The following is a 10,090-nucleotide window of genomic DNA, read 5'->3' as shown; positions in this document are numbered from 1 at the left end:
TGATGGCTCAAGTGTGAGCACATCCTCAGGGAGCGTTGGGCGGGATCTGAGAGCATGTAGCAGAGCCCCTCATTTCCAGATGAGGAAACTGGACAGAATGCAACTATTAACCGCTCCAAATCCCAAAATACCTGATTCTGTGATTTGTCCAAGATCATGACAAATTACCACCCACCTTTAGAGCAGTGTCTCAGCATGGATATAGACTGATGACAGCCAGCCCTCACCAGTGCATGCTAAAGAAAGTGCTTAAAGCCAGAGAACCCTGTCCTAGAAAAGGGGAAATGTGAGTCGTTTTCTCCAATTTTACAGTTACTTATTTTTACTTTAGGAAACCTACATGAATAGGAAAAAATAAAATAGTTTGCTATATTTTTAGAACTTCTGAGAGAACCCTTAGGCGCTCCTTCTGAGTTTCCTTTATTTGTTCACAAAACATTGCTGAGGCTTTCTGCTCCACTAACCATGTTCTCCCTCAAGTTTCATTTCTGAAGACTACCGTACCTGTTTGCATTTTGAATCAGCTCTTATTGAAATAAAATTGTATATATTAAAAAAAAAGTCTGAGAGAAATTAATAACTGAACCTACCAAAAAAATCTTCTAGAATAAGTAACTGATCTCCTTTGTTACACTTTCCTCCCCACTTATATATAATGGATAAAATCCAATTATCTAAGAAGAAATTAATTTCTAAGAATCTTTATAAAAAACAAAATCGTTTTTAAAATAAAATTATTACCTCTGAATTAGTAGTACTTACAACTATTTCATTCTTTTGGAAACTTCCCTTTACTACTTTATATTTTTGTGGGCGTCTTATTTTCTCATAAATTTGCCAACATCCTGTGAATAGGTATTGAGTTCTATTTTTTTAAGTGCCACCAGCGACTTGCACATAATAGGGCCTCATTAAAGATTTACTCCCCTTTTCATTTAATGACCCATTGTTGGGTCAGGCACTATGGTAGTAAATAAACATGATCACTATGCTGCTAGGGCTTATTATCTAGTGGGGAGACAAAGGCATAATATCACACAAATGAATGCATAATTTTAAAGTTGTGGAAGATGCTATGAATAAAAAAGAAAGGGATATGGTTTGACTTGAGATATCAGAGGAGGCTTCTATGAGGAAATGATATTAACACCTAAAGGATGAATAAAATTAGCCAGGTGAAGAGTGGAGGTGTGTATCAGTCTGGGGGTCCAATCTGGAGAAAGAAACCACAAGGTAACTGGAACAGGAAAATCTGATATAAAGAATTATTAACTATAAAGGGGGATTAAGTCACAACGGATTGGCTAGTAAGAAGTAAGAACAGCCCAGGTTGGTGTTGCTCAGTGGTTAGAGCATTGGCCCGCTCACTGAAAGGTTGTGGGTTCCATTTCTGGTCAAGGGCATGTACCTGGGATGCAGGTTTGACCCCCCAGCCCCAGTTGGGGTGTGTGGGGAGCAGCAAATCGATCTCTCCCTCCTTCCCTTTCTCCCTTTCTTCCACTCTCTCTAAAAATCAATGGAAAAAATATCCTCATTAAAAAAAAAAAAAAAAGAACCCAATGCTCAGCAATTGAGCATCGACCTAGGATCCAGGAGATGGTGCTTCGATTTCCCGTCAGGGCACATGCCCAGTTGTGGGATCAATCCCTAGCAGGGGGCTTGCAGGAGGCAGCTGATCAGTGGCTCTCTCATCGTTGATGTTTCTCTCTCTCTCTCTCCCTCTCCCTCTCTCTGAAATCAATAAAGACGTATTTATAAAAATGAATAAAAGGAAAAGAAGTAGGAACAGAGGAATAGCAGAGGTAAGGAATATCCCTGGGATGGAGATCCAGACCTGGTGCGAGGAGGGCTCGTGGCTATCGGTGGTTGGATGGCAGGGAAGTCCCTGTAGCTTACACCAGTGGAATTTGCTGGAACGCCACCCTCTGGGACTTGCTACAAATCTGTATTTTCAGAGTGCTGGGAAAAGCTGCTCACCGGGAGGAGGCACTGTGCTACAAAACTGCCCAGGGGGCTCCAGGGAAGCTGCATGTGTGGCAGGAGCCTGCCAGGGAAGGAAACCAGAACCAGGAAGACCTTTCGCCTCCTGTAGTGTCTCTCTAGTTCCCTCTGCTGACAAAATTTAACATTGTGTCTGCTGACAAAGGAAAAATATATTTAAAGGGCCCGGATAGATATATTTTCACAAAACAAGCAAAAAAGAGAAATTGGGATCTGAGAGGCAATAAATCTATAACCAGCACAGTGGAGAAGAAGGTATGAGGCTCCATGAACAGCATATGCGAAGACTCTGAGTTTGGGGAGAGCCTGGCTGTTTGCAGGAGAGAAAGAAGGCCTAAGGCTGCTGCTGGTGTTGGGGGGAAGTAGAACAAGGTGAGGCTGAGGAGCACAGGTTATCTCCTGAGGTGGGTGCCTCTCTCACAACCATGCACATGAACCCCAAACCCTAGAGTGAGCCCCCATTGGCCATGTCCGTATTAATTGACCCTGTTTTCTGGCCATTGCCAATTCACTTATTCAATTAAGTGGTCATTAGCTCAGTATTTAATGAGCACTTACTCCGTGCCAGGCACAGGTTATAAGCTAATCAACAAGACAGATCGCCTTTGTGGAGATAGATCCTAGGGTAGGTAATAGATAGATCCAGGGGTAAAAATCTGACAGAAGCCAAGCCAATCAGATTCTTTCTCCTGGTAATCTGAAACACTGAAGAGAGAAGCACAGAGACAAGACTAATCACATTAAAAGTCAGTGCTCCAGAGGGCAGACCCACCAGCTGCTGCTGCGGTTCCTGGGGGGGGACCTGGTTTCTTCAGGCGCCTGGGCCTCGGTTGCTCAGTCTTTCCTTGACACTCCATAGCCTCCAGGATCTTTATCCTGAAACTAACTAGAGTCAGTGTCTGTTGCTCGCAACCAAAGGTACACAACATAGCATGAGGTTGGTTAGTAGGGGCAGATCCAGATGCCACCTTCAAGGTGACGGTCTTTATCTTAAGTGGAACAAGAAGTTATTGACGTATTTTAAGCAAGGGAGTGATGTGATCTGATAGTATCTTAACGACATCACACTGGCTGCTAGGAGAATGGAATGGAAAAGGTGTGAAGAGAAGTGGTAGTTCGGTTGGGAGACTAATTCTGTAGATGAGAAATAATGTAATTCATACTAGAACGGGGACAGTGGGAATGGAGAGAAGTGAAGCAATTTGGGACACCGTATGGGTGGAACCAATAGCAGTTGGCGACGGGATTCGCTGTGAGAGGCGAAAGAGAAGGTAGCTTGACGGGTGACTTCCAGGTTTCCGTCAAGAGCTACTTGGCCAATGGCAGTGACATTTACTGACTCAGAGTAATCTGGGGGAGAAGCACATTGGTGAGGGAGACAAGAATTCAGTCTTATTGATTCCTAGAGGTCCTTATGTAAACCCAAGCTGCACAAACGTTTTATCTAATGTGACTTTCTACACTCATCTGAAAAAGCAATCGGCAAGTCAAGTTTTGCATTTTACATTTGGAGAGAGAGGGAGAGAGAGAGAGAGAGAAAAGAGAGACTGATCCCCCTACAGGCAGGATGGTAATTAAGAGCTGCTCCGTGTGAAAAGGGCTTGGAAAATTAAAGGCATGAGAATTAGAAGGGTCTTGAATAACAACTTTATAATTTAAGCTCTAGAATAAATTCATTCAGGAACAGAACAGAAAGGCTGTTGTGTTATTTAGGTTTCCCTGGTCTCATTGTATCTTATAAACTATTTCTCCTGCTCCACTCCCCAAGGTAATTCATCCTTTTCCCTATTCCATGGGCAGCCCTGTTTTACTATTTCCTTCAGCATTTTAAATAATATCCAAATTACCTGCAAGACGGATCTGCCAAATAAACCAGTTCTAATAAGCACACACTACTGCTGCAATATCAGCTCATTTCCAAGTGCAGTGCTTTTTGGGGACATGACATTTAAAGATACAGTACATTATTAGAAACTCGCTGGAATCTTACAAATCTTAATAATTCTAATGCAAATTAACAGAACACATTGAAAACATTACAAATACTTGCTACTTAACTTGCAAAGAATCCATTAAAAGCTACACTTTGATTTATTTTACCATTTTTAAATCCCTAATAAGCAAACGATTTAAAACCATATCCACACAAAACATGAATTTCAATGGGTCAGCCACACTCGCTGTCTTTGTATTAGGTGGAATAATTTTGGCTGCAACTTAAGTTTTGGCTGTAGTCAGAAAACCACAACTTAAACAGTGAGGAAGAACATGTTTTGGAAAACAAATCCCAGAGGTAGGACAAGCTTCAGGGTTCACGTGGACCAGCAACCCCAGCCGTATTTCTCTGGAAGTCTCTTGGCTCTGTGTTCTTTCCATGTTGGCTTTGTTGTCGGCCTGACCGTGAAAGGACACAGCCTTCCCAGGCCTCATGGCTGAGGAAATGACTGTCAGAGGACCAGAGAGGCAGTTACTACCCAAAGCTCTCATAGAATCATTAGGAGAACTTCTGCAGGATTTCAGATAAAATGTTGGTTTAATCTGGTGGAAAACACCTGGTCCAAAACCAATTACTCACACAGGGTCAAAACTGCCCTTATAATGATCAGATCTGTACCAGGCAGGAGTCCCCGGAGAAATGGAGCCAATGGGGTGATTTACACACACACACATACACACACACACGATTATTTGGTTAGATGACTGAATACTATAGCCTACCCAAGTTGACACATGAAACTAACCATAACAACTTAAAGTTCTATTTCCAAACCTGTGCAGAGTGTGTTGAAGAAGGGTATAAATGGAAATCTGTACAAAACTGGGGCTCTGTTAACAGGTGGAGGAGTAGATGCCAAGTTGGCAAGCAAAAACATCCATAAATGAGTCCCATTACCTCCGTCCGCTCTATTCTTAACCTCCAAGTTGATGACTTATATTGAGAACAAAGAGCATTTTCTCATGAAATTGTGACCATATTAGAGAGTTGAGTTTGGAAGGCAAACTTATAACAGATATAAGGTTTTGAGAGGCAAACAGACATTAAAAAGGGTTTCTTTCAACTAAACGCTGATCAGTGAATTCAGATGAGATGAAACTGTGAGTTATAGAAAAACACACACAAAATAGATGCTCATTTCTCGCTCTGATTCAAGAAGTCTGGAGGCGGTCCGTCCAGAGTGGAACAGCACGCCGTGGTGTCAGGGGGCCACACTCAGCCACCAGTGGTTCCATTCCCAAGGCTCCCTCTTGATCTTAGGTGGCTGGTAGAAGCAGAGTCACCACATTCATATTCCAGCCAATGGGAAGGAAGAGAGGGAGACCATGTTCTCTCCTTTCATGGAGGTTTCCTGGAAGCAGCACCAACCATTTCCATTTCCATTCCACTAGTCAGAGCTTAATCACAAGGCCGGTCCAGGCTATAACAGGCTGGGGAATGTAGGTGCTATTCCAGGCAGCCACGTGCCTCCCAGGGCGACCAACTGTCCTGGTTTTCCCAGAAGTAAGGCCTTTCATAACACAGAGGATTTCAGTGCTAAACAGTTGCTTGTCACAGAATTATTACTGTGGAAGGAAAGAAGAGTGGATACTGGCCATCTCTGCCACCATCACCTGGGGCTCTTTTGTTGCAATGGACAGGAAATCAGACCTAAAATAGCTTAAGCTAAAAATACATACGTAATAATTTGTTGCTGATGTATATAAAACTGAGACCAAAATAAAGCCATTAGAATAAGGTCTCTCAGAGCTGCCTTTCCCTGTCTCTGGGTTGCTTCATTCTCAAACAGGCTGACCCAAGGGTGACAAAGGGCAGCTGGCACACTGGAACCCCAACCTCACACTTAGAAATCGTCAGAAAAGAAGAGCCTTTTCTTTTCCAACAACCAGAACCAAATCGAAGAGCCTGACCCTCCCTCCCTCACCTGAATTTGATCACATGCTTATCCCTGAGCCCATCACTGTCCCCAAGGCCAGGCTGAGGTCACCCACCACCCTTGGAGCAGGTGGGTCCATCCCACCCGAACTATTAGACTTGAAAGGAGGGGAAAAAAGGTTGCATTTTAGAAACTGTGGGTACCAGTAGGGGGTGTGCAGGAGGTAGCCGATCGATGTTTCACTCTCACACCCATGTTTCTCTCCCTCCCCCCCACTCCCTGTTTCTTCTGTCTCTAAATAATCAATTTAAAAAACTTAAAAAAAAAGAAACTGTGGGTACTATTGTCCAGAAAAAGGTGACTGGAAGCTGCTCAGTAGCAAAAACACAAATGTCCTCTCCAGGTGGTATCTGTATGGTCCCTAATCCCTTTTCCATGGCTACAGTGTCTGAAATACAGTTCAGTTCACTGCCTAAACCCTAGAGGAATATTCAACACACGCACAGGAAGTCTGGATGTTGCACAGTTCCAAGCAGCACCTCCTGCCTGGCTTTCCTCCCTCATTCCCCTCCCATCCGGTCTTCATGGTCTTTACTAATCTTCTACCTTTATTCCCAGTCAGTTTTAACGAGTTTTTCTATGAGGATACAGGAGATCGGCACTTCAGATTCTTGAAGTCCCTCAGAGACAGTTATCCAAAAGACCAACACACCCTAGTCTAGTTGATCTGGCCACATTTTATAATTTAACACTAGTGATATGATGCAGTCTCTGTTGCTTTTCTCAGTCTTACCAAAATATATCTCACACATATATCTATGAATATATATATGGTATATCTTCTATGTGTCTGTATGTATGTTAATGTAACATATGTATTTGACTTTTTTCTAATTCAAATTTTGGAGGGGAAAAATACATTCTGGTCCATAGAGCATGATTTATAGCTCACATAGTAAGTCAGAATGCTTCTAGCAGGCTCAGCCAGTCTTGTCTGGGTAAACTGAGGGCAGCTAATGAGCATCCAGCCCTCATAGAAGAACTCTTTCAAATTTTCTGAACACCAAACCTTCCCCAACTCCTTAGAAAACCCTTTGTTCAGGCCATAAGTGCGCTATCATCTTCATACCTCTCTAATCTCTATAATAAGCACTGACCTTCGTGACAAAATGGTACAAGCAGGGAGTTTACTCAGGAAAACCAAGAGAACAGTGCTTGAAACTTAACTTATGTTTACTCAGAATTAGTCGACAAATTTTTTATTTTATTTTTATTTTTAATATATCTTTATTGATTTCAGAGAGAGGAAAGGAGAGGGAGAGAGAGATAGAAACATCAATGATGAGAGAGTCATTGATCGAGCCCACAACCTGGGCATGTGCCCTGACCGGGAATCGAACCCTGATCGCCTGGATCCCAGGTCGACCCTCAACCGCTGAGCCACGCCCGGCCGGGCAATAGACAAATTTTTTAACAAAACTGAGGTCCTGGTAGTGCGTTGTAACACTGGCTCCAAAAGTAACTTATAAAATTTCATGGACTGTTTTCACTTAAAAAAAAAAAGTAAGCTTTGTGGTATTTTAACTTGTTCTATTCCCATTTTCCTCTCTCCAGCTCTGCAGTAGCCTTAACAATCAACAGCCTCATAACCATGTTAGCTGTGAAAACCAGCAGACTCCCAGCCACCGGAGGGGGCAGAATGGATTTAGAGCTCTCCAAAGCCCCATCCTAAACAACTTGTCTTTAGGGGCCTGAAGACAAAGTCCCCTATGTACAGACCAACTGCCTTTAAAGCATATTTACAGAAATTACATTTAGCTTGCAGAGCCTGTAACGACACTGGATTATATGAAAAATCCTGTTCCATACTACAAACAAAGCGGGACACTGAAGTGCTGAGAAAGATTTTGTTCAGCAGCTACAGACAGTAGGGGAAAGAGCTGAGCTCCTTTCCAATTTGTACGGAGGTTGCTGGCTGTTTTAGTGGAAGGAAGGAGTAGGGATGAGTGAGTGCGGCTCAAGTAGAGTCAGGGGAGTGGCACTGCAAAGGGTTGTGTAAAAATGGTTGCTAGCTGGCAGTGAACTGAGTTAGGATTTTATCATCCCACTGAAACTGGGAGACAGTGGCCCCATCCTCTCTGATAAACTACACTTCAAAGGACTAGCTTTCAGGGCCTGTAGAAAGACACACCTGAGTAGTAGAAGATGCGTGAACATCTCAAAGGGTCGAAGGAAGGATTCGAAATTGTAAGCGAATGCTCTTAGAAACGGAGATCGGGGCCTAAGGCCAGGTGTTGACTAGAACAGATTAATTCTTCTGACTGTCCTGATTTTTTCCCCGACAGGAACTGAAGAAGGGGCTGGGTCATCCCAGGGACTTGCCTTGGGGCAGGGGTTGGGTCTCGTGAGTTCTCTGCAGTTCTCATCAGCACAAGTCACTGTGTGCAAAACTGACATTCATTTTACAGGATAACTTTAGTAATTTCCTAGTGCTTAAGTGACACTGTTTTCATAAGATATGTTCATTTTTTCACTACACAATTTTATGGTTTTTGCCATACACAAAAAAGATATCAGAACACAGGAGTAACCTACCGGGCCTTTCCTCCTCATGCGGTACTAAAAGCTGTAAGATTCCGTGACCCCCTTTCCTCTCAGCAGTTTCCTGACTGCATTCCAGGGAACAGCACTCAGTGCTCTCAGAGTGGCTGTGTTCCAGAACCAGCCAGCAGGGCACCAGCCCTGCGCCTTCCTGTCCTAACCCGGGAGTGTTTGCTCAGGCGCCCAGCGGCGGGCAGGGCGCGCCGAGCCAGGCGGGAGCCTGCAGCAGGGGCGCTGGACGGCGCGGGTTTCCATCGCAGGCCGCTGGCTCGTGTCCCTCAGCGTTACCAGCGGGGAGATAAGATGTTATCTTGATCGTTTTGTTTGCTGACTTAAGAGTTTTATTTCCCTGCAGGTGGCCAGCCGCCCTCATTCATCTAAGAAGCAGGTCCCGGATGATTACTGCTGTTACACCATGCCCGGCAACTGAAGGAAACATCAGTGTGGGGTGGGAAACTGCATCTACTCTTCTGGGGCACTCCCCTGGAGGCCCAGTGAGACTGGAGGGGAAGGGGGGTGGTGCTTCATATTTTACAAAGAAAAAAAAAGAAAAACACATTTTCTATATAAAATATATATGTATATATATTTTGCGGTAAGAACAGTTAACATATGACCTACACGAACACATTTTAACTGTACAATACACTATTGTTAACTATGGGCACAGTGTTGCACAGCAGATCCCTGGAACTTACTTATCTGGAACCGAAACTTTATACCTGTTGAAACCAATTCCTCACTTTCCCCTTCCCCTCCCCAAGCCCCTGGTAACCACCATTCTACTCTGTTTCTGTAAGTCTGACTATTTTAGATACTCCTATAAGTGGAAGCATGCGGTATTTGTCCTTCTGTGACTGGTTTATTTCACTTGGCATAATACCCTCAAGGTTCATTCGCGGTGCAGCATGTGACAGGATTTCCTTCTTTTCTAAGGTATGATTATACCACAGGTTCTTCATCCATCACCTGTGGACGGACATTCAGGCTGCCTCTACATCTTGGCCATTGGGAATAGTGCTACATGAACATGTGAGTGGAAATATCTCTGAGATCCCAAAATGCATGTTTTGAACTCACACAAAAACTATGTGATTGTGTTTTTAAAAGTTAATTAAAAGTTGTACAATACTTTAAACAATGAGAGAAAATATCCAAAGTCCTGCCCTCATCATATATTTATTCCTCAATGACTGAGTAGTCCTTTTCCGTTTTTAGTCTTACGTAAAAATATATAACACACAGCTGTGGTCACTATATAACACAATTTAAGTTTTGCCCTTTATAATTATCCTAAAATTTCCATATATGCTTACATTTTTACTTTTTTAGCAGGGGCATCATAACCTTTAAAGATCTATTTAGTAACTCAATCAGCCTGGGTTGTCTTTTATATCTATCCTGAGATATAAGGGTCTATTACTATTTAAAAAAAATTTATAGCAAATTGTCCTAACCCAAATTTAGGGACTAGTTCACCTTTTTCTACAGATTATAAAGACCATCTTTGTCATGTATTATTCTGAGTTCTGCCTCCCAACTGCACCATCTGGTAGTGTTTAATATGTTAAAATCAGAGCTGCACCACATTTGAGTGTACATGTTACTACTTTGTT

This window comes from Miniopterus schreibersii (genome assembly GCF_964146895.1).
Source record: "Miniopterus schreibersii genome assembly, chromosome: 3".
Classification (NCBI taxonomy): Eukaryota; Metazoa; Chordata; class Mammalia; order Chiroptera; family Miniopteridae; genus Miniopterus; species Miniopterus schreibersii.
This window is presented reverse-complemented; position numbering follows the sequence as displayed.